Raw genomic sequence first — 25,991 nt, 5'->3', positions numbered from 1 at the left:
AATAGTTTATACGTTGTTCAAGCAACCGTGTTTCTTGGAGAAAAAAATAGTCTTTCTCAGGATGTACAAGTGGCTTAGTGGTTTAGTATTTACCTCCTGAGGTGTATGAGGTCCTGGGTTCAATCCCAAGTTCCACCACCACCAAAAAGGGGGAAAAATAAGAAAGAAAAGAGGCAGGGATTTTTATTCTATCTGTCCTTCTCCTATCTAAATTAATATAAAACTAAAATCAACTAAAGTTAGAAAAATTATTTCAGTCTTGAAATCTGATAAACACATTTTAATATTTCTTATTTAATGACCTGAAGAAAAAAAATAATGTGATTCTAAGGCATGCATGAGATAAAAGAAGATTTTAGAGAAGAATTCTACCACCGTCCAATGAAATGGCCTCGAGTGTAAGCTGGAAGTCAGGACGGCACCAGAGCTTAGAGACAAGGAAAAAGATTGGCCATTCATATTCATGCAGAGTACAGAATGTTAGACAACGTGCTCTTGACCAGGTCAGTACTTAAGAGGTAAAGAGCCTTGCCCATCTTGGGTCAGCTTCATACCAGCTGACCTCTGGTGGGCATGCTTTATTTATCTAATTCCCTGGGAGCCACAGGCTCTCCAGAACAAACTCTGAATAGCCTTGTAGGTAGAAAGGCCGTAAGGAAAGATATTTGGATAGAAATTCATGAGTCAAGACTGAGGAGGATGGTATGGCTTTTCCCAGACATTGACTGAGGCTTCAATTTACAAAAAAAAAAAAAAAAAAAAAAAAAAAAAAGTACTTCTATTTTCTTTTACCTTAATTATTTATTTAATTATATATTATTATTTTGCTGATTGATACGGAGGGTCTTGTTCCCAAAACCTTCATCAAAGTCACTCTTTGGAGTTGACCTTAGATTGGGTTTTACACTATGAGATTATTGGATATTGGCTGATTGAACATAAAGAGATGAACATAAAGAGATGACATTTTCCCTCTTGAATAATAATAGCCATGCTGTATCTCTAAATGTATGTCTCATGTGGTTTGGACCAAAATGTGCTGCATATAGGCTATGTCCTGGAAGACTGGATGCCAGTAGCACCATTGAGGGGATTAGCATCTTTAGGATGTGGCTTTGATGGAGGAACACAGCAAGTTCTTGTAGTCTATATTAGAACCTTGGCCTTCATTTCCACTTTCCAGCCACTAGGGGAAGTATAACCTCCTCAGTATTGTACTGCCTCATCACTGGCCCGAAGACAACATCATAAACTTTCAGCTGCAATTTCTAAAACTGAGAGTCAAAAATCAATCTCTTCTCCCTACAACCTTTCAAGTATTTTCTCACCTTGTCAAAAAGTTCACTAACACAATCACAAATATAATGATGTTATGTAACATTGACATGTAAACAAAGACGTGCTCAGAGATTGTACAAACGCACGATCCTTATGGAATGGTATTTCATTTGCATTTTCAACCCTGAGATTAAGAGTCTCATGTTCTACCTACTGAGCTATCTGGGCTGAAGAGCTATTCACCCAACGTGGGGCTCCAAATGTAGCAGTATTAATGAAAACCCAGAGACAGATATTGGGGTTCAACCTGAACATCAGAAAAGCAACCCAGCCAGCCACTGGCTCTTACCTCTACCTCAGTCTGAAATGGAGATGCTGCCTCCAAAAATCTCAGCATGAACGGTGTTTGTGAGCTGTCTCCTCCTGTCTTATATTCCTCTCTAGGGCTGGGGTAAAAGGTGTGCATCACTACCACCCAGTTTCTATGGCAACCAGTGTGGCTACTGGAAATAAAGGAGTGTCTCACCACTGCCTGGTCTGTAAGGCTGACCAGTGGGGCTGTTTATTCCATCAAATGACTCCATTGCAGTCTAGCTCAGAAAGCCAATGAGTGTATTGGAGTTAGTACGAAAGCATGGATAGTGCTTACTTATCTGCATTAGTGAAAAATCTAGCATGTTGGTCAACTCATGAAAGTTGCATTTCTGAGACTTTGCATACCACTTACAGGCAACTCAGCTGTGCAGTCTCTGCCTTCTCAGCAATGATATACTGCTTTTATAACCTTGCTTTAGTCTTTCAGTCTTATGAGCCTCCCTCCCCACTCTGGGGGCAGAGATGTTTTAAGTCACGGATACTAGCTACACAACAGTCATGTGTTCTCAGTCTGTATTCACTTACCCACTTACATGCTCCTGTCACAATTTACTGCCTAATATGAGGCTTCATATGCTGTCCTGTTATTTATACTTCTTTGTCTGCTATCATTACTAGATTGATTATGAACTCCTTGAAAACAGTATGAATAAAAACGGCTGGAGGGCGGTTGTGTCTAACTTCAATGATATTAAGAGTTTTGAGCGCTGCAAGTCCAGAGTTATGTTATCTTGAAACACATTAAGACCTCTTAATATCCACTCTTTGACCTTCTGTACATATTCATATTAGATAATCTTTTAGACTTTATGAATAGACTCCTAGTGTTCATCAACCAAAGGGCTAAGAATGCTGTAAGACAGCATCCAACTCTAAGAACAGAGTTTTCCTGCTTTAATTTAATTTACCTGCTTAATATACATACCAACCTATTCGAAAACTGTTATTTTATGACTTTCTTTGTTCTGTTACTATAAAAGACACATGAAACTGCTGCCTCAGTGAAACACACTCACTCATTTTTGGCTCATTTTCTCCCTTTGAGGTGAGAGCCATTTCTTTCTTGGGCAACAAGGAGTCTATTATTCATATCTGTGATTCCTAAACTTAGCTTAAATCCTCATCTATAGTCCGTATTTAGCGATCGTATGATCTAAGATGATGAACAAGTAAATATGGCTGCAGAGTAACTATGGCATTATTTTCAGCAGCTAACTAGAAAGAGACCCAGATTTGGGCTTAGAAAATCAGATGGCCCAACAGATCGGTGTGGGGAGCTCAAGGAGATAACAGATTTCACTGGAAGAGTGAGAGGGAGGGAAAGGCAAGGTAAAACAAAACAAATCCAGGAAACCCTATCTCTTTGGATGGAAATAGAACAGTTAAGAAAGCAGAAATAAAGGCTGAATAATCAAAATGATATAAAGCTATGTCTCACTGACACAATTAAGTCTGAACATATGGAGACAGGTCAGATCCCCAATGGTGATTTACATGATTATAATAAGTATTACTCATAGCAATCATAATTACAATGATAGTGAGCATTCCTGATAATACCTCTGTTTTTTAGCAGCTCATAATTTATTATCTGAGTGTTTATAAAGCAAGATCCCTTTCAGGAAGCAAGTGAACCCCCAGGTCAACTATACTGTCGCCATTACTATTATATCCTCACACATGCCACTGGGTCCCCAAAGACAGAGCTTTAAAATAGATTCCCACTATTGAGAGCTGAGATTTTTCCTTTAAGAGCCGAAAAAGTATTTTGTCCATTTGTCTCTGAATCCCCAGGAGCACAGAAGAAATGCTCGATAAATTTTTATTGATTTATTATCTTATATTTCCTCACAGCGAGCTGCAAGATAGATAGGTCTGTACCCCCATTTTTTAGGTGAGGAAACCAAAGACACCTGGTCGGAGTAGAAATTGTCTAACCAAGTCCTAATATTTTAACACCTTAGTGTCTTCTAAAGTATTCATCTCCTGCCTAGAGAAATCAAGACTGCCAAGGTCACATCGCTTATTAATTATTTTTTTTTCTGTAAGGAATTCTAAGGAACACATCCCTTTCTTTCATATTGAGATAAAGAAGCAAAGATGTTTGCTGGCAAAGTGCCTCCTTCTGCTTTCAAGGATCAAGGGCAAAGCTGCACACTCGTGAGTCAGCCTTGAGTACCTAAAGCACTTTCTCATGTGGTGGAGGACAGGAAAAGCATTATGCATCTGTATGTGAAAATCCATGTGTATACTAGGGGAGATGGAATCCGTGCCTTTCTGATTGATGTACACTTAAATCGATGAAGTGTTTTGCAAACGATATTTGATGTTCAAGAAGCCTTTTAGTGGAGTCTGATGGGACTTTACAGCCATTTTTTTTTTTTTTTGTCTTTAGAAGGGAACTTCTCTTCCCCATAATCTTATACACAAATGACTTAATTTCAAAGTCTCATTTTGGAGAAGAATCTCATTACTTTCAAAGTCTTTCTACTTAGATATATTTTGAGGTAATTAGTTTGTCTTTTATCATTTTGTCACTAGATTTTTCTCTATTTATCTATCTACTATCTACAGATCTATCAAATATTTATTTAATCTATCCATCTACTATCATCTATATCTTTCTAGGTATCAGCTACTTATCATTTGTCTATTTATCATCTATCTATCTTCGTTAGATCTAAAACAGTTTTCATATCCAAGAGATGAAGAGATCACATATTCTGAGCAAACGTGAATGACTCTGGCCTGGTGTGGGAATATGGATTCTGCTACCTTTGTGAAGACAGCAGGATGGTAGATTACATTGGAGCAGGTGATATTGCCTGATATTGGGATTCTGTGCTTACTCGTAGGAGTAAAAGACTCTTATGCCCCCAAACAAAGAATGTTGCAGAGACACACAATGTCAGCAGAAGCAGAAAGAGTTCAAGAGGAAATTCCCTTCATGCAGGAGGAAAGTAGCCAGAGAGAGACAGGGAAGCTTAGTAGCCCCACTGCATACAGGATCACAGCTTTCAAGTAACCCTAGAGTGGTGGCTCCGCTCATTAACATTGCAAAGGCTTATCCACTTGTTTATGGATCATTCCTATTGTATGTAATCCTACCAGTACCTTCCAGTAGCATACGCATTAGCATTTTAAGTCTCCACTTAAGGATGTGTAATCTTGTATTATAGTGAGCTACATGTTACTTCTGGGCATTCTGGCATGTCAGGAGCTGCTTTTAGATGGCCTCACCAGAGTGTTCCATTAACTCTCTTTTCTCATATGACAATTTGACATTGTTTTCAGTATGCCTTCCAGTCTTTCTTCTCCACCCATGCTCCTGCCTTACTGGGAAACTTCATCTGTAAGTTTCATATATTAGAACCCTCCTGGCTATAGAGATATAGAGTACATAATATATTTCAGAATATTTGTCTAACAGTAAAAAGGATGTAAGTTATGATACAAAAGTTGGAAGTAAAGAGTTATGAAAGGGAGTAAGATAGTTCAGAATAATTTGACCTGCCAGCTGCAGCATTTGATTTCTTCACACTCATGAAGTAATACTATCACTCTTCAGGAACTTTAAGGCGCATGTCTTAAAGTTTCTTGAAGAACTTTAGTTTACTCTACCCATCTCTCATCTGTCTGTCTGTCAGGTTGAGTGTTGTCTGTCTGTCTATCTGCCTATCTATCTACCCTTCTATCTGTCTATCTTCCATTTGTCTACCTACCTATGTTGCTATATCTATTATCATTTGCTAATGATATTCACAGTATGATAGGCAGATTTAATAACTTTGCAAACATATTGGTGATTATTTCCAAAGAATAACAAAAACTCAGAGTTCAGGCAAAGGTTGAATTCTAGAAGATATGCTTCTTGTGTGAGGAAGGAGGACACAAAGTTTAGTGATCGAGGCTTAAGTGGGTGGAGAGTTCTTCATGCTTGTGGTATAGATAAAGGAAAGGGTAAGTGTGCCGAGAGTCAATGATCATTTACCCATAATTAACCGACTAATCCTAGTCTAGTGGTTGGCATGAAGTCATTCCACTTATTTTACGCAAACATTTAAAGATACTGGTATAATCACCTGCCTTTTAGAGGCAAGCATGTGAGATACTAGCAAACAATGTGCTTCCCTCCAATCCTCCATCTGTTAAGAAACTACTGTCATTTCTATCTATGGTTTGTATCTGGCCCAAACTACTTAGGAGAGCCTAATACCTGAAATAAGGCAAGTAGTGTCCTTGGTGCTATTATTGCCGATGTGACACAGCTCATAGCTTCATGAAATGAGTAGGTGGTAAATTACTTTCAATTATCTTTCTGACTTTTGTCAAGAGAGAATGTTTCTATTCCTGCCTGTGCTGATGCCTCTAACAAGCCAAATGCTGCTGACTTGTCATCAGAGTCTCAAGCAGACTCCAAGTGTCTTGTCTGAATCTAAGAACAATGTTTTGCATTCATTCAATTTATTTCCAAATTTACCTTGTAGTGTGGTAAGTAAAAATAACATTCCTATTTATAGGTATGGATATAAGGTTTCCTTTTAAACAAATGTTTATTTTACATTTTGAAGAAAGGAGTTGATTAAAATATTATATCACACAGATGGTGCACAGACGAAAAGAAAAGCAACTATATGCATGACTACAGCTTGCAGAAGAAAAACACTATATTAAATCAACATCCTTTCAAAGAGCCATCACCAAGTAAATTGTCTTTTTTAATTTAGGAAGTATACACACTTAAAGTACTATTTGGGGGTTTTAAGTTTTATGCAGTTTCAAATGTCTCAGATATCTCTACTTTGATTTCTTATGAAATATCAACAATAACCATGATCTTCAGTTAAGATCCTAGACATACACTTGCAGAAACACCAATGCCTTCCTCTTTTCGGAGACTGAAGTAAATAAAGGAAGTAAATCTTCCCAGTGTACAAATTTGGGGCAGAGTATGAGAAAACAACAAAAACCAACTTCCATTTTTTTCTGCCTATTTTATTTGGTTTATCACCCAGTTTCATTTGGGGAGACATTGCGGTCCTCTTCAGTGAAAGTTTATTTTTATGTTTTTCTTGCCATTGCAAAGGGAAGTCAACATATTGCTCATAAAGTGTTAAAGTCTTTATGAACTGCTGATGGTTATCAAGGAAATGCTCTGAGGATTAGGAGGTGATATTGTGGAAAATATCCAGTTCCTCTAAATATTACCTTCAGTAGCTTTGTAGCAAATATTGCTGAAGAAAGAGACTATAAATCATCGAAGTCCTGAGGGCTTAATGGTAAAGGACCATTTATGTTTTCCTTTGGTTTGAATTATCTGCCAAGACTATTGAATAAGGAAAAGAAACACTGTACAGAAAAACAAAATGAAGAGAGGAGAGGAGGGAAAGAAGAGGAAGAGAAGATGCATGGAAATATAGAGGAGGAGCCTAGAGAAATGCTAAACCTTGCTGAGGAAGCATCTGGTCCTTTCGTTGTTTTGTCTTGAGATGAGGTCTCAAGACATTTTTCACATTTTTGATGACCAGGTGGATTCCACAAGACCTGGTTGGTCTGATATTTTGTTTCTTATGTGTCTTAGAGTGATGTATGCAGGGCATTTAGGTAAAGGCACTCATAATTAGATACAAGCCAACACCAAGGCCAGGGGTATAATTACACAGTTTGGAAATCATCTGGAGAATGTATAAGTTGTATGCAGAAAATCTGGAACATGTTCTGTGCCCTACCCCTTAGTAGGTACAGTGTCTTTAAAAAAAAATGACTGTAGCTGTTGCTTCTTTATTGTTTTGTTTCTTGAAAAACTGTAGCAGGCCCCTTCCCACTCCTTTTTCTACCTGCCCTGGTAAATTTGTTCATGCTGCCCCAGTCAGTCAAGACAGATATACTAATTTATTTCATTTGTATTTTTTCATTATCATGTTTACACCTATACAGACCCATAACCCTGTCCATTTTCATTTCTACCACCTCTCAGTAAAATATGGTTCCCTCCCATGACCCTTTATCACACTTCTCTCATTGGAACATATTAAAATTCTAATAATTCTAATAATGTGAACTGTATATAAGGAAATGCTGCTACTTATATAGATATACATTAAACTTATTTATATTATTGAATAAGGCAAAAGACAAGAATAATGTAATCCTTCTATTTATATTTGTTTTTCTAGAATTTTGAGCCCAATCTTTGTCATTTTGTATGTGATACAAGAAACAGAAATGGTGGGTGAATGCTGAATGTGTGAGGTTATAATCTCTTGTGGCAGACAACCTTGTCTGGCTTGTCATTACCTTTGAAATTTCTTAATGACATACACTGCTAAAGCATTATGTTGAGTCCTTAGCCATGACGGTGTTTAGTTTGATTAATCCGTGAGAAATCAGTGTCTTATTAATGTATAAACAAGTGCATTTACAAACGCATCTGCAGGGCTACCTAGTTTCATCAGCGTGCTTTAAATCTCATGTTTCTTCCTACTTAGGACCAGGTGCAGATAATTAAAAGATGAATGAGATAAGATGCCCTCAAAATCTCAGTCAAGTGCCAGAGACAGACAATGTGAAGACATCATTTGGTACAAGGACAGCTCTCAAGTGCTGCAGCCAAAAGGGATGCTGAAAATGTAAAGACTTGGGAGTCTGAGGGCATCCTTGGAGATATCACTTCACGTCTATGAATATCTTTCTGACTGCCTTGCTTTGGGAGCCTCGTAGCTCCTCTGAAAAGTAGCTGGGTGTGTCTGAAGTAAGGATCCACAGCAGGACTCAATAAGAGTAGTAGACTATGTGCCATGAGAGTTGAATAGGCAAGTCCAGAAGAGCTTGCCTGAAAAACTTGAACATTTATTTATGAATCCTTTATCATGCTGAGAATTGTACAATAAGTGTATGTATTTCAGCTCCATGATAGCTGTGCTCAAATATAGTGTTATAATTTGCAAGAATATGGAGAATGGGAGGAAGAAATACCATTTACAAAGTAATTGCAATACTTAAAAAACAAAAAACAAAACAAAACAACAACAAAACCAAAGCACCAACGACATAAAGAAAATGAAAAAACACTGGTTTTAGTGATTTAACTCCAGTCCAACTGCTCAGCTGCTCAGGAACCACTAAGGCATAAGCATTCTTAAGGTCCGTGTTTTACAAATGAGAAGGATGAGTTAGGGGGAGCTTAAACATCTTGCCCACCATCACACAAACTAACCATAGTATTATATTTTGACACCCAGGAAAGAGAATTGAGGGCTGAGAGCAGGTTAACTATTATGATAGCATAGTTTTCATTTGATTTGTTTTTTTTCTTTTATGTATTGTGTTGTTGTTCAAGACACACCTTGAATTTCTTGCATCATTATTGTCTTTATCTTATATTATAATGCTTGTTTTAGTGTTCAGCAAATAATTCAAACTTGTATTCTAATCTATCATAGTGATGGGGTCAGAAGTGTCAGTTAATTCTGTGCCAAGTGTACAGTCCCAAGCGGCATGTGAACACAGCTATTGATAGACAGGCACGTGGTATTACCAGTTGCTCTTCTCTTCACCTGTTGAATATTTCACTTCTGTGGTTGAGCCTACCTTCTTCATTGCCCCTTGCAGGTTTTTCCAATGATCATCTTGTTTGGCCTTCAAAACCTACTTCTATAGCATCCTCTGCTCCGGTAACTCCTCTTTGCTCTCGTTTCTCCACAGACCACTGATCTTTCACCACAAGGTCTTACCTTCCACATATCTGGTACCTGTCCTGTCATCCCTACTCTTGTGTCTAGTAATGTGAGTGGCATATATTTTGTTAAGTCAGTATAGACTGTGTACCAGGCAATATATAGTAGGGACAAATACATTATCTTGGACGATTGTTAACATTTTGAGAGTAAAGACTAGCAGTGTCTAAATGTGCAAATGAAATACGTATCAACTTAAGCCAGACAAAATTTTCCATGTAGACTCCCATATTGTATACTAAGTAACAAATATATTGATGAATATTTCCCGTTGTTTATTTTTCTTAGTATGACATCTAACATCTTTTTAAATTTGCCCCCAAATTCACATTGCTAACCAATTTGCCACACCAACTGTGTGAAAATTCCTTTGCATTTTCTTTGAACTGGGTGCATTGGGTTCATTAGGTTCTTTGAATTATTTGAATGTAGCAATTAACACAGATTCATCTGCAGTGTTGTAACCATGGCAGACAAGTCTAATTGATTATGGTCTGACGTATTTTTAAGATTAATCTTGAGGAAGCACTTAAGACAGTCACTAGAATCGCCCAGAATTATACAATTAGATTAAGTTCCTTTTGTCAAATAAGCTTATACGCTTTCCTCATCCTGAAATGACCTACTTCTTGTTCAGCTTTAGGAATCCAACCAGTTCATGTCCTTGTGAAATCATCTTGATTGCCACACCTCTAGGGGAATTAACTCCTCTGACCACATAGCATATAGGTCTGCTACAGAGAGGTCTTTATTTGCTTGTTGATCTGGCTTCCAAATTGTTGCATTCACAGTGACCTATGTGCCCAAGATCATCTGTCTTTCCCACTGGTGGTAGAATTGTTCTTCAAATTCCTATTGCAGGCAATTATGTGCAGTACTTCCTCGGAATTCAAACAAGCTGATGTTGTAATAAGAGCAGCGGGGCTGCGTCCCCGGCACCCAGCCGCCCGCATGGCTACCTTATGCCCTGAAATAATTACACGGAAACTGTATTCTTTTAAACACTGTCTGGCCCATTAGTTCCAGCCTCTTATTGGCTAGCTCTTACATATTGATCTAACCCATTTTTAATATTCTGTGTAGTACCACGAGCTGGCTTACCAGGGAGAACCTTAACCTGCGTCTGTCTGGAGTGGGAGAATCATGGCAACTCCTGACTTGGCTTCTTTCTCCCAGCCTTCTGTTCTGTTTACTCCACCCACCTAAGGGCTGGCCTATAAATGGGCCAAGGCAGTTTCTTTATTAAATGAAAGTAATTCCTCCATTCTCCCTGGTAAGCCAGCTCGTGGTACTACACAAAATATTAAAAATGGGTTAGATCAATATGTAAAAGCTAGCCAATAAAAGGCCAAAACTAATGGGCCAGACAGTGTTTAAAAAAATACAGTTTCCGTGTAATTATTTCGGGGCATAAGCTAGCCATGCGGGCGGCTGGGTTCCGGGGACGCAGCCCCGCCGCTCATATTACAACAAGTTGACATATCTAAGATAACTGATTGATGAGTGGGGATGAAGCAGACCCAGACAGAGACTTATCCAGTTTGGTACACAACAATAGAATGGAATTGGAGGGGAGGATAGATTGACAGAGCCATTATGTAAGTTAACTTGTGCTAAGATACCTGCCTTGTTCTTCATGTTCCCTTGCATTCAAGCCGTATGAGAACCTTGTCCTGCAGACAGACAGACAGCTTCAGGGCAGATTAAATGATCAGCCAAGTGAGAAGAGCATCTTCCAGTATGTCTGCAAAAATACTTCAATTTCAAAACTGATTATTAAAAGCCACGAGGAAGGCAGAGATAACACTGTTGAAACATTGACTTACTGATCAAAAGAGACACTAATACGTGCTCCATAAGCGAAAGTGTTAGAATTTAACATGCACACAAGCAAATCCCCTTACTCCTTTCTCCTTCTGCATTGTCACAGAAATTCCATCTTTGGTGTTTCCCTGCTGTTTCTTAGCTTTTTTGAAAACACTTGGTGCTGGTTATGTTGACTTTTGCATTCCATTTCTTCCTTTGTTCCTCCTTTCCTTACTTTTTTCCTTCTCCATTTATTTTGATAAAAATAATTTTATTTTTGTTTTCCCCCCGGGGTTCTGTGTCTATGTGCATCAATTGTGTGGTCCCTTTCTTCTTCTCTTCATTTTTGTTATTGTGTTCAAAGAGATTTTCTTTATAGACAGGTGGCATGGCCACAGAACAAGGACATAGTATATAATTTTTTTGAAGAGCAAATGTCTTCAGATAATGTCCCAGGGAGACTTGGGCTTTAATCCTCATTTTTTGGGGTGTGCTACCTTTACCTTTAAAATCTAAATTTCCACAGCTGTAAAATAGCATTTGTACAGTGAAACTGTCACGCAGGAAAACTCTTGAATGGTAACTGTGATCACATTCCTCAACATTGCATATGGAAATTGAGCCACTAACATTGGGATGTCTATATCAGCTCAATGCAAATTGAATCTTTTACTGTAATCCCCAAGGTTTTAAACTCATTTCATGAATTTCAGTCCTTTCTCTGAGATGCTTGGTTCTTTTCATCTGGGATGACTGTCTTCATACAAGCGGTCATTTCTAGGTGGCAGGTAGAGAGGAACTGGGCTTGTAAGCATCCCTAATTAAAATGCATGAAGCTGCAAATGTGAAAGCAACGGCAAGCCATAACCACATTGCCTGAAGGTAGCTGACAACCATTGACTGGACACATATTTTTATTGTTGTTGTCATTAAGGACAAAAAAAGCATTTGTTTTTGAGCAATATATACACAGAACAAACTCTCCTAACTTATTTATTTTTCTGATGGAAAATTGGAAATTTGGCACGGACTCAAGATTCAAGAAGCAATTACAAATAGAGAACTCACCTTTCCTCCTACCTCCTCTGACTTCCTTCATTATATACCATTTTGTAACCAATTATTGGGTCATATAAAATTGAGAGGTCTGTTTTTAAATAGTTTCAAATACTGGATGTTAGTAATCATTACACTGGCCAGTCACTGGCTTAATATGTAGACATAAAATCCGTTCTGTGGTATTCGGACTTCTTAGGATGACACCAGGAAATGCTAGTTGAAAAAAAAAAAACATTTTGGTGCAAGATTCCTATATTTTATAATTTCTACTAAGTAAAGAAGTATCAAAGCTTGAAAATAAAATTAAATACAATACAGCTTGATTCCTAACTGAGAGATTGTTCACTGTACATGTGTACTCAAACTATTCTTTTTTAATAGTTGACCATGTAAAGAAAATGAAGTTTTCGATACTTCAGATGACAGATATATACATGTATGTTGCCTATGAAGACACTTTTTAACCTTCACAAGGACAATTGATAATACATACTATCTGTTTTACTATTTTTTAAAAACCTGATAATTTGTATATTCTTCAAATATAGATGATTAGAGGCACCTAATAACATTGCCACATTAATACAGATGGAATTTTAGAATGTAGTTTGAACTATTTATTATTTTAACTTATTTATGTATATGTGTATGCCTGCATGGGTTTATGTGCACCAAGGACATGCAGGCACCCACAGAGGCCACAGAGGTTTGGAGTTTCAGGAACTGGACCTATTAAGAGGTTGTTATTAACCTGATATTGGTGCCAGAAACTGAACCTGGATCCTCTATAATGAGTATGTGCTCTTTGGTATTAAACCGTCTCTCCAACCCCTTGAGCTTTTTGTCAGAGTTCATAAAATTTCAGTCAACAATTCTGCTACCTAAGTATTCCATATCCATTCATGGCAGTACATGGTATGAAATTAGTTGTCTTATTCTATTTCTTTCATGTTAATCAACATGTTATGTTAATAAATTTAAAGAAAAAAGCCTAAACATACATATGATCTATAGTGATTTATACAGTATTTATTCAATTGATTGCTGTAGTAGTGTGACAGTTTGAATGATAATTGCTCTCATAGGTTTATATATTTGCATGCTTAGACCCTATATGATGACGAACTTTTTAGAAGGACAAGGAGGTGTTGGAGAATAGGTGTTGGACTAGGAAGGGTTGGAGAAGTTATGCCTTTGTTGGAGGAGGTGTGTGTCTGGGGATGGGTTTTAATGTTTAAAAAATACAGGTCTTGCCAAATTGCTTAATTTCTCTCTCTCTCTCTCTCTCTCTCTCTCTCTCTTCTTTCCTCTTTCCCTTCTTCCCTTCCTCCCTCCCTCCCTTTTTACCTCCCTTTTCCCCTCCCTCCCTCCCTCCCTCCCTCCCTCCCTCCCTCCCTCCCTCCCTCCCTCCCAACTTCTTACCTACCTTTTCCCCTCCCTCTCCTTCTCTCTCCTCTCACCACCCCCCTCTCTCTTTCTCTCTCCCTCTCTCTCTCTTCTGCCTGATATGGATATAAAAGGTCTCAACTACTTCTCCAGCAACATAGCAGAATGCTGCACTACTTCCCATCATGATAATGAATCAACCATATGAACCTGTAAGCAAGCCCTCAATTAAAAGCTTTATTTTAGAAGTTGCCTTGGTTTCGGTGTCTCTTTATAGAAACAGAAGAGTAACTAAGACAATTACACATATTTTATGGTCTGTATTTTAGGTTATTCAGTTGATTAGTTAACTAAAAATAAAGGGAGACCTGTGCAGAAGACATTGTCTGCCTAAGCAGAAATTATTCATTCTTTGCAGAAATAAACCAAGAACTGCTTGAGATACTATTATAAACCTGGTTTTCTTTAGCTGCAATGTATGATGAAGTCTTATTTTCTAACAGTACAGTAGCAAATAACCTCTACCTACAAAGGATTAGCAAGGTCTTTCCAATACTTTCCAGCTTTTTATTTTACATATTCATTATCCTTTTCAGCAAACTTAAAATTTATATTGCAATTCTCTAAGACAACAATAATCTAAAACTATTCTACATTTGATTGCTCAATTCTCACAAGACTACTAGTAAGCAAGTTCAGTTATTCTTCCTCTTCTTTATATGGGTGAGGAAACTCAAGATCAGAAATTTTTTGCATTTTGTCTTAAGTCATGCAATTCAGCCAAACATAATTAATGCAGATTCACAGGCAGTCTGATTGTCTTCCTCAACCCCTGCCCAGCTTCAAATCCATTCTCTCTCCCCTCCCCCGTGCTCCCTGTGAGTGTGTGTTTGTGTGTGTGTGGTCTAGTAGGTGAGGCTTGCTATCCAACTATCTAGTCTTTCTTTTCTCGACTTCTTGACACTCTAAACTTACATATCTTACAAGGGTACCATTTTTCTGATACATAGTTATTATTATTTTTATACTCTTCAAGACGTGTGTTTAAGCAAGAAGCGCATCATGTTATCTTCCCTCCACGTACGTATCTGTACTATAAGCACGCAAATGTTTCCATATGCCAGAAGAGGATGTCAGATCTCCTAGAACTAGAGTTACAGACAGTTGTGAGCTGATAAGTGGGTGCTGGGAATCAAACCTAGATTCTCTATAAGAAGATAAACAGCTCATAAGTACTGAATCATCTCTTCAGTACCCTGTCATGTGTTTTTTGTTTTGTTTTGCTTGCTTGTTTTATCTTAATCAAATAGTAGATCATTGACACTCTTTTCATAGTTTCTATCTTTAATCATGTTTAAATGTTTAGGTTATTTGGGGTGAAACTTTTTCACAGATGAATAGACATCTGTTTATTGATAGCAAAAATGAGAATAAGAAGAAAATTCTGAAAAAAATATACAGTTTAGGAAAGAAGATAGTAGTTTGGGGTAAACTTAGATGGTGAGATACTATATTTGGCTTTTTTTCCATGATAATACTGAATCTGCCAAACTGTGAAAAAGTTAGGAAGCCACTAGAAAATCTTTTAAAGAGAATGGAAATGTGTGAGTATGCTTGTCTCAGGTGAAGTAAACTGTAGAAGGATGTGCTGTTGCAGAATCTTTGTTTAACTATGCAAAGATGTGTTGTGTTTGTTTATGTTGTGGAATATTTGTTTAGCTAAATAATGATTGCTTCATTTGCTCAGCTATGTAAAAATAAGTCGCAGTTTTATTTTGCCTACCTATGGAACCTAATGGGTCTAATAAAAAGCTCAATGGCCAATAGTGAGGGAGGAGTTATAGGTTGGAGTTCTGCGCTGGGAAAAGAAGTAGGAGGAGGAATTTGGGCTCAAGGGAAAAAGAAAAACAGATGCCAGGAAGACACCAGGGGGCAGCCAGACAGACAGAGGAGGCAGGAAAGAAGGACATACACAATGAAAGAAAGGTTGAAATGTCCTGAGGCGAAACATAGATAAATAGAAAGAGGTTAAATTAAGTCAAGAGACTAAGTGAGACAAGTCTAAGCTAATGTCATGCATTTGTAACTAATAAATATCTTTGTCTTTATTTGGGAGTTGGTTGGTAGCCCAAAGAAAATCCCCACTGCAGTGTGGTATGGGTGTGGTTACATAGTCTGCTCTCTGGGTCTCAATTGTCCCATATGTGGGCTAATGGCAAGATTTTGGTCAGTATTAGTACTTCAAAATCGATCAATTTAATTTATTTTATTGTTTATCCCAGAAGTTAAGTTTTAGAAGAGAAGAAAAACATCCCACATTTCAGAAGAACTAGAGAGGTCACACTTGCCTGCATCTCACTTTTAGGGAAGCTGGTGAATCAGTTGTGACTGTGGTCAATGTAGGGTACCCAGATTTCACTGTGCTGTTTTCATGGTCTGCTTCATGGCCCACTGTCATTTTTTCATGCTTTAGCTAAAATGGCAAAAGAATTTGCATGCAGCAAGAGTATATGGCTGAGGAGGCTCCAGAATCCCTGTATTGCACATTCCTGACTGGTAAGGAATGGAATCGTTCTTCATTTCTCCTCTTGAGTGCCATTGACATTCACTCAGTCAGGAGTACAATGATTTCCTATATCTCAGTTAACACCCATCTGATTGCTCAATAAATTCAGTGGATTTTAGCCATACATATATGGTTTTACCATATGTTTATATATGTATATGTATGCATACCATACTTATATAATATATATTGCAAACACACATATATATGTGTGTTATATATCATAATATATGTGTGTATTTATTATATGTTTGCATCTAAGCTAACATTGTCTTACTCCAACTAGGTAGGTTCTCTTACCTATATTATTACAAAAGTTTCTTTACTAATCTAGCTGAATATGCCTTCTCAGATATCCTGTCTATAAGTTCATCTTCTAGGGAAAGGAATCTTCTCACAGATCTGCATCAATGTTCATCTCTTCCATTAGCCTCTGTCTTCACAGCTCTTGATAGAGCTCTACTAAGGTTGTGCGTTCCTTTAGTGGACCAAGCGGCACTGGCCTCACACCCTACAGTGCCCTACATGCCTGGACTAGCTCTTCTGCACCCTCCCCTACTTCATTTCTGTGCTGGAATACTGATTGGCATTTTCTCTGTTCAGTCTTAGATTGTAAGAATGTAATCCCCTGCTTATAGTCTCCTTTCTGTCCAGCTTTGATCCTTTCATTCTGAACTAATTTTACTAATTTTTCATACGACAATGCAAGTACTCTTTTCTGTGAAATTCATTTTTCCCAAAATGTTCTTATGCTCTCACTTTTTTCTTCTTCAAGTATATGTTATATGTGTGCAGATACATGTACACACATATGTTTTTGTGGATATGGAAGGCTGAGGTCAGTATCAGATGCCACTCTCAGTAACTATCCATCTTTATTTTGATACATGGTCTCTATGAATCTGAAATACCTATGAATCTTACTGAATCAATTTGGCTGGCTGTACAATGAACTTCAGAGTACTTCCAGTCTCTGTCTTCCAGTGTCAGGATTAAAAATGTCCATTGTCCTACTCAGGATTTACATGGGATCTGGAGTTTGCCATGAAAGCACTCTAGATATTGAACTGTATCTCTAGACCAGCCATCTTTTAATATGTGCAAAATAACAACATTCAAATCTCTACTCTGATACACAGGGTGAACTATGTCACATGGGAAATGTCACTTCATGTAGAATATAATCTATTCACTGATAGACAAGAAATCATGTTACAGGATTAAACGGAAACAACAAAGTTAATGACAGATCGGCTTAGTCTGCTGTGTTTTTCCCTTCAGTGGATCTTCATGTTCATTGTGTGCCTCTGAACCTATGCATACATTCCAACACACACATATATACATGTGCAAACACACACTGTGTACCCACACACACACCTCTACCAGTTTTTTTTTTATTTTAATTGAATGTTATATTCTATGCATGAAGGTTTTCCTTGCATGAATGCCTGTGCATTACTTTTATGCCAGAAGAGGGCCTCAGATTCCTTAGAGCTGGAGTTACGCATGATTTTGAGCAGCAAAGTGAGTGTTTGGAATCAAAGCGCAGTCCTCAGGAAGAGCACCCAAAGACATCTTACTTAGAGCATAGTAACTTCTAAAGGGGAGGTTGACACAAAATTTCATAACCAAAGAAGCTGTGTGCAATTGACACCAACTTGAAAAGGGAACATCAATTTTCTGTGATAGAGAGTCATATGCCAGAGAGACCCTATGCCCAGGAGTAGCTAGACAACCAAGAGCTTCATTCTATAAATTGTTTGCTTGTTTTGTTTGTAGGCTTCTTATTTCTTTTTTTTTTTTGACTATTTTTTTTTGTTTTATTGGGGTGTTTTTTTGTTTTGGTTTGGCTTGTGCGTTTTGTGTTTTTGTTTTTTTGAAAGAGAGACACAAAGAGAACATGAATTTGGGTGGAGAGGAAGGTAGGAATGATCTGGGAGGAGTTACAAGAGGGGAAAGAATATTATCAAAATACAGCATATGAAATATTTTTAAATAAAATGTTTTAACTATTCATTTAGGCTGAATACTTGCATAACCACTGCTAACAGAAATTAAAGGCTCTCTATTTCTTATGTTGCTACCCAGTTTTAATGTCACATTTTCCAGGAAGAATGTTGGCCTTTGTGTTTTTTTTTTTTAATTTTAGCAGAAACCAGCTCTTGCATATATGTTTTTATAAATTTATCTTTGTATTATTCAAAGAATCTCAAAGCATGTTTTGTTACCATCAAAATGGCTTAGGAGAACAAATATTGAGGTAACAACATCTGTGCTTACCTTTTTACTGAATTTCTCTCTTAGCTATTGCCCCTCCATAGTGAAGAGCAGCGTGAATGTTTATTTCTCTTTTCAGGTTGGCTGTTCATGAAATTTCTGGGCCATATACTTACTGTGTTGTTCGAATGGTGCCTGAACCTCAGCTGTCAGTGAGGGAGCATAGCTAAATAACTTTGTAGAACCTGATCTCAGTCATGCAGAATTTTTAAACAAAGAGCACACACACAGAGTCACAGTTCATGAGAAATGAAGTCATGAGTCTCAAAGAGAACAGGGGTCAATATATGGAAAGGATTTGAGGGAGGAGAGAGAAGGATTAAAGAAATATAATTTAATGGCAATCTCAAAAATAAAAGAAATAACTTTAGAAAGCCCCTTCTTAGTGTTCCTAACATATGTCTCTTCTTTTAGAAGTTAGGTTAGGGACAGAAATAGTCAAATACTCTGCAGGGTCACCAAGCCCAGGTTGCAGGACTGCATGACTTTTCACGGCTTATTTGGTGCTAAAAGGCTAAGAGGTAGGGGTGTCATACACACTAAATTAGTACATTACAATTGATTCTAGAGATCATAATCACAAAACGAGTCCCACCCTTAGGTCAGATGATGCTGTCTGTCTTGAAAACTTAGCGCAACAGCAAAGCTGGTTTTTGTCTCAAAAACTCCATTAAAGATGACTTTGTTTTCTTAAAACAATGACAGTGCTCTTAGAATTCTGTAGAGGTGCTGGGGAATGAGGAAAAGAGAATGCAAGCCAGCCTGGAAGCCACTCTCCTGCATTATTCATGTCTCATGTACATGAACGTTAGGAGGGAGTGGAGACATCCATTTGTTTGCTTGCTGGTTATGAGTCAGATTCTAAGGCCCTGAGTAGGATGACACTAATGTATGACACTAACTCGCATCCTTACTTTACATTCTGCATTTTTTTTCCAAGAAGACTTAGTGTTCCTTCACGATGTTTACCGACAAAGTTTTTCAGACTACACTGAGAGGGGAGAATGATGCCCCAGAGATGGGATGAAGGCAGAGTGAATTACTTTGTTTGGATCTAGATAGCTCTTAGGAATGCAGAAAAAAAAATACCATATTTTCATCTATTCTATAAACCATGGCAGTCACAGAAAACTGAAACTGTTCTTGCTGTAAAGGTGGACAACATGGCTTAATTCCTCTTTTCCTCCAAGGACACCTCATCCTTCCCCACTAATTCTTCTATGATACAACACTTTATTTGAAAACCAGTTGCTGTGTAGCTACCTGGCTGGACACATTCCTTGGCTTACTCCTTTGTGAATCTCCAGTGTAATGGCATTAATTGTTGTAGGATATGTGTGCACTGTTTGAAGACAGATTGTTGTGATTGGTTTAATAAAGACCAGAATGGCCAATAGCTAGACATGAGGTACAGGCGAGACTTACAGCAGCAAGAGAGGAAGTAAGAGATGAGTGTAGAGGTGAGAGAGACATGAATGTGTCAGACATACAGATTGGGAGGAAAAGTAAAACGTCTAGAGGCAAAATGGAAATTAATATAAATGGGTTAATTTAAGTTATAAGAGCTAGTTGGACAAAGCTAAGTGAAGGTCGAGCTTTCGTAATTAGTAATAAATTGCTATGTCATTATTTAGGAGTTGGTTAGTGGGTCAGAGAAAGACTTGTTACAATTAATAGTCCACTAAGAGAAATATAACCATGGACATACTCTCTAGAATGAAGGGGCAATGCGTTTGCCCAGTTATCTCAATTATATTTTTGAATTCATTTTCCTTTTCTCCTCACCTGGCAAGCTCCCATATTCTAATATTTATGTCAATTTTGTTCTTCTCCAGAGAACATTTCTTCCCTTCTTCATCCCTCCAAAGACAGGTTTTATCCTGTTGTTCTATATCAAGTTTAGAGAAACTGCCATCCAATTTGCATCTAAGATGATAATTAAGTCATTGTCATTATAGTTGCTTATGGAAAGACAAGAGAAGAAGTTTCAACATATGACTTCCATCAGAGACTGAGGTTAGTCCTTCAAAAGGAATCTCCAGAGAAAGCCTTTCGTTGAATATTTTACCTTTACTCAGAAGTTTTCCTTGACTTCTATTTTTCCTATCTGAGTCTGCTAGCAACATTCTAGATGTGACTTGGTCATTCCTCACCAGCCCCTGCAGCATAGCTGACATATTCCTGTCCAGACATACACCTTTTGCAAGTCCTGCAATGGCAATTTGTTAGTTACCTTTCTGCTGCCCCATGAAACATTATGACAGAGACAGCGTAAGGAAGAAATGTTTATCTGGGGCTTGTGGTTGCAGACATTTAGAGTCCACCCAGGCACAGTAGGTGTCAGGGGGCTGGTAGTTGGGGCAGCAGCTGAGAGCTTACATCTTGAAGCCCAAATAGCGAGCAGAGACGGTGGAAGTGTTTTTATACTTTAAATCCTGCCCACAGTGCTATGTTTCTCTCAGCAGGACCACACCTCCCAATCCTCCACAAAAAGCCAACATTGGGGCCAAGTAGTCAAATGCCTGAAATTTGTGATAATATCTCATTTAAACCACCACAACAAATTTTTATATTCAAAGTGAAAGAAGGTTTTGTTTAAATAATCTTTGAATCTGTGGTCCACAGTTCTTAGCAAAAGATCTGACATAAAGCTGGCGTTCTCTCTGTTCTCTCTGTTCTCTCTGTTCTCTCTGTTCTCTCTCTCTCTCTCTCTCTCTCTCTCTCTCTCTCTCCCTGTCTCTCTTTCTATATATTGACACACACACACACACACACATACACACACACGTGGGTTTATGACATTTTCATACATATGTGTCATTATACTTTATTCTCATCCACTTCCTTCCCTTTGCATTTAAGCTTTTATGTGCTAAAAATTTCCATTATACAACAGATTCCGGCATACTTTAGCTTCCAAGAATACTCAAAATTCACCTACAAATAGTTCTTCACCTCCTTTATATTTTGATCACATTTATAGTTCAAAATACTAATGCCTAGCTAAAGCTGCATTCCACAATACTGGAGCTTAAAGATGTAGTTAAGAGTGAGAGTGAGAGACTTTATTTGTCAATGGAAATTTGAATATTCAGTGTGTACTGGTTCTCACTACTCTGCCTTCTTTGCAACAGTATATCCTTGTTTATTATTTCTCTTGCTTTTATTGAGATGGGCATTTTTCTCCACTCCCCTCCTTTCCTTGCCCCTCCTCTTCTATCCTCTCCCATGATCTCCATGCCCCCAATTTCTCAGGAGAGTCTTTTTCACCTCCTATGCAGATCCATGTATGTCTCTTAAGGTACTCTTTGTTGTCTAGTTTCTCTGAGAATAGATCTCTAGGCTGATTTTTCTTTGCTTTATGTTTAAAAGCCACTTATGAGTGTATACATATTATATTTGTCTTTCTGTGTCTGGTTTACTTCAATCAATATTTTTTTTTCTAGATCCATCTATTTGCCTGCAAATTTTAAGATGTCATTATTTTTACTGCTGTGTAGTATTCCATTGTGTAAATGTACCACATTCTCTTTGTCCATTCTTTGGTTGAGGGGCATCTAGGTTGTTTCTAGACTCTAGCTATTACAAATAATTCTGCTATGAACATAGTTGAGCACATGTCTTTGGGGTATGATTGAGCATCTTGTGGGTATATACCCAAGAGCAATATTGCTGGATCTTGAGGCTGGTTGTTGCCTAATTTTCTGAGAAATCGCCAAACTGATTTCCAAAGTGACTGTACAATGTGATTGGGATACATTATTAATGAGCATGCCAGAAACACCTCTCCTTGTCAAGCTATGAACTCCAAACAAAAGTTTATTATTTTTATCTTAATATTTACAAAAGTTTGGGTGCACCTGTCTGTGGTTACGCATGCATGTGGATGTACACATAGGACAAAACTCCATGCCAGGTTTCTTCTCACCTGATATTTTGGAACAGAGATTGTCACTGAACCTGGAGCTCTCCAGTTCCAGTAGCCTGACTGAGTTGCAGTCTGTAGGGACCTTCCTGTGTCTACCGCTTACCTAGTGTTGAGATGACAAACACATCACATGCCAGGATCTTCATGTTCACTCTGTGTATATACACTGGTATAATGAGTTAGCTAGACTGTTTATAACTAAAACTAGGAATTTTGACTTTGGGAAGGAGACTTCTCAAAAGGATGTAATTAAGTCCTCAGATAGCAGTGACAGCTTGGTCATTTAGAATATCATATCTATAAAATGTATATATTTCCTGCTAAAATCTAGTTCCTACAACAGACAAAATATTTTTTAGCAGTTGCTTGTCTTGTGGGTTTTTATTTTTTCCAACATTGTTGACTAAACCAATTCTACAAAAATAACTACATTTTGTGTGTACTTTAGAAGAATCACTATCACTATGTTTGACCATTTATAGTACTGGGATCTGCAACAACATCCAAATTCGTTATGTTTGAGCACACTTTCCTTATGAGCACTTTTCAGGTCAGAGATTAGTAAATCTCCTGTGCATTTGGGCTTCCCGGCTTCCTTTTAAAGGGAAATAGTTAATCAAGATCTGGTTAACATGAAGTTTCTTCTGATGCCTTGATGGCTCAAAGGGAAGTCAGAACCAATTGACCTGTGAGATGCTGGGGTCAGACTAACAACCAGGATGAATACTTAGTGCACCTGTTTTTGGTTTGGAGCAAGCACTAAAGGTTAAAGGTTAATTTGTATGAGGACTGACTCTCCGAGGTCGATGTCCCATTTGACCCTATGAGAGAAAACCATTGCTTTGGCTCATCCTGAGAATCAGCTGCTCCTCCAATGGTTCCTTCCCTCCTGTGTCAGCGGTCTTGGGGAGTTTCCATCTGCTTCATCAGTTAAGTCGGAACTCTCCTTTACCTTAGATAATGAGACAGGATGTCGTAGGTGATCGAGTGCCTCAGAAGTTGATTTCACCTTCATCTGTGCTTTCTGTTAGAGAATGGACTCGCTCATTTGCTTACTTTGTACTAATATCATTAAACACTGTAATTGCAAACCAAGTGACTTCTGGCAGTCACTAATTTCTTACATCAGTTACACATAAAGAGACCAGATGGAAACAGTTGCACCACTCAGAGGCTTTCTTATTTTTCTCTGTTAGCAGGGATAAGCACCCACGGGATTTATGATTTTGATTTCACTACCTTCTGGATTGCATCCAGAGACATCTCTCCAGTTTTACTGCAGGATCATAGGTATCGTTCATTTACACAGAAACTTGCTCCAAGGTGAGGTGAGGTCAGACCCCCAGGAGAGCTTATCCTAGGGGGCATGTTGATGGCTCTGGCGACTATGGATCCTCACTTTGACTCCTCCTGACCTCTTGTATCTCCTGCTGTCTTTGCACAGCAGTTCTGCCCAGTCTAGTCTGATGCCCTGTGTCTTTTGAATTGTTTTGCTTAGGAAGTGAAATAATTCAGCTTGTATTCTCATCTAAGGGATGCATAAGGCCTAAGGTGTTTCGGGAAATGCTTTGACTTATGTTGTGGAAATCATATTGAAATGCCAACTTAATATCATCTCCTTTCTTTCAGGCATGGACCAGGAGTGCAAAATATTTACTCACCCAGGATGAGATGAGTTATAAATTCTCGATGATGACGAAGAAAAAAATGAGTAAAAGGAAAAAGTACAATGGGATTTGTCTGTGCCTACAGCTCTTAACTGGAGCAGAGGGGATGATTCCCATCGGTTCTGACATAATGGGGAGAATATTGTCTTCATTTTCACGGGCTCTTTTTTTTCCCCCAGTAAGTATGTGCTGGGGAAGGAAACTGGGCCCTCGCAGGTTCTAGGTTCTGCTATAAATCTACATGCTCAGGCCTTGATTTTTTGAGACAACATCTCAGTAGTAGCCTAGCCCAGTATAGACCTACATAACCTGTCCTGTCTTTGCTCCTTGTAACGCTCCTTTCTCCGTCTCCCAAGGCTGAAATTCAGGTGTGTGCCAGCATGCCTTGCTATTGTATTCTTTATTGTAGATGTTCATGGCTTTCTGTGAGGTCTTGTACTTGGTAGGGTCTCAGTCGTGACCAAAACACTGGGATTGTTAGAACTGAAGTGGATATTTAAGCTCTATTCAGGTTTCATTTGCTTTGCTTTGGTTTATTTTGTATTCTAAAATGGTAAAAAATAATTCTATAATAATGTGAAAAACCCTTTCTGGCATGGTTTGAGCCAGATGAGATATTCCTGGCTCCTATCCTAGAATTTTTATTTGTTCACACTTCATCTTAATGATAATTTTCTTGGTCTGTTAGCATCAGTTAAGTTTCATTATTGTACATGTTCTCCTAAGATGCTGGACCTGCTTTCATAGTATTTTTTTCATTACTTGCTAATTTGGGGGATACTTGATCTATACTGCTTTTATTTGCTTGACTCTCAGTGTTATAACATCTGAGAACTTATCTTTCATCTTGAGAAATAAGGACTTGTAATTACAGAAGGAAACATTAGTTCCTTAGTCCTATTTGCTGAGTGCGTGTGTGAATACATGCTTTTTCCTCTTCTCACAACCTTTGTTTACTAATTTGTAAAGTAGTCCATCACTGCATAAAAGCTCACATTTTAATAAACCAAGCAGTGCATTTGCAAGGAGAGAGCAATAACTCAATGAGAGTCCACTATGATACCTCTGGAAATTTTCCCTCTCAGTATTGATTGACTCTGAATTGTTGTGCAGATAGAGTAGAAACAAGAACTCCTGGAGATGCACCAGCAAACGCACATGATAACACTCAGTCTTTCAATGGTATTCTACTGGTTGAAGAAATTTGGAATTTTTTGTTTGTTTTATTCTTCAAGACAAGTTTTACTTTGTTAATTTGTTTTTTTTTTTATAGCCCAGGCTGTTCTAGAACTTCCTCTGTAGACCAGGCTGGCCTCAAACTCAGAGATCCCTCTGTCTCTGTCTCCTAAATGCTGGGATTGAAGACATACATCACTACCACTTGTCTTGGCTACCTTTATTCTTGAATTAAATAATGTACATGATTGTATCAGTGTACCAATAGCACAATAAACTATTTGTTCATGAAAATATTTATTTAAATTTTTGTTTATTTTGTTTGTGAGGCTATGGGAGCTGACCCAAGGGCTTAGGCATTTTGGGCATACACTTTTCTCACTGTACTGTTCTCATTTCTTTTACAAAAGAAGGAAAGTAAATAAATTTGAATATAGATTTAGCATAGATTAAGAACAACAACAATACCTTTCTCCTGATGAAGGTTAATATCCAGGAGGATAACTATATGTTTTTCTTTGGGTTCACCTTCTTACTTAGCTTCTCTAGGATCACAAATTATAGGCTCAATGTCCTTTATTTATGGCTCGAAACCCATTATGAGTGAGTACATCCCATGTTCCTCTTTTTGGGTCTGGCTTACCTCACTCAGGATAGTGTTTTCTATTTCCATCCATTTGCACGCAAAATTCAAGAAGCCATTGTTTTTTACTGCTGAGTAGTACTCTATAAAA

General features: G+C 37.9%; 1 long non-coding RNA gene across 1 annotated transcript in view; it reads left to right on the top strand.

Annotated features, from left to right (window-relative positions):
• Positions 1–25,515, top strand: part of LOC130863470 (uncharacterized) — a 33,252-nt gene extending 7,737 nt beyond the window's left edge. The window contains exons 3-4 of the long non-coding RNA XR_009055727.1: positions 23,614–23,704; positions 24,044–25,515. This is a non-coding gene — a long non-coding RNA (uncharacterized LOC130863470). The remainder of the gene's footprint in view (positions 1–23,613; positions 23,705–24,043) is intronic.
• The last annotated feature ends 476 nt before the right edge of the window (positions 25,516–25,991 follow it).

This window comes from Chionomys nivalis, chromosome 21 (genome assembly GCF_950005125.1).
Source record: "Chionomys nivalis chromosome 21, mChiNiv1.1, whole genome shotgun sequence".
Lineage (NCBI taxonomy): Eukaryota > Metazoa > Chordata > Mammalia > Rodentia > Cricetidae > Chionomys > Chionomys nivalis.
Note: the sequence above shows the minus strand (reverse complement) of the source record. Positions and strands in the feature narration are given on the sequence as shown.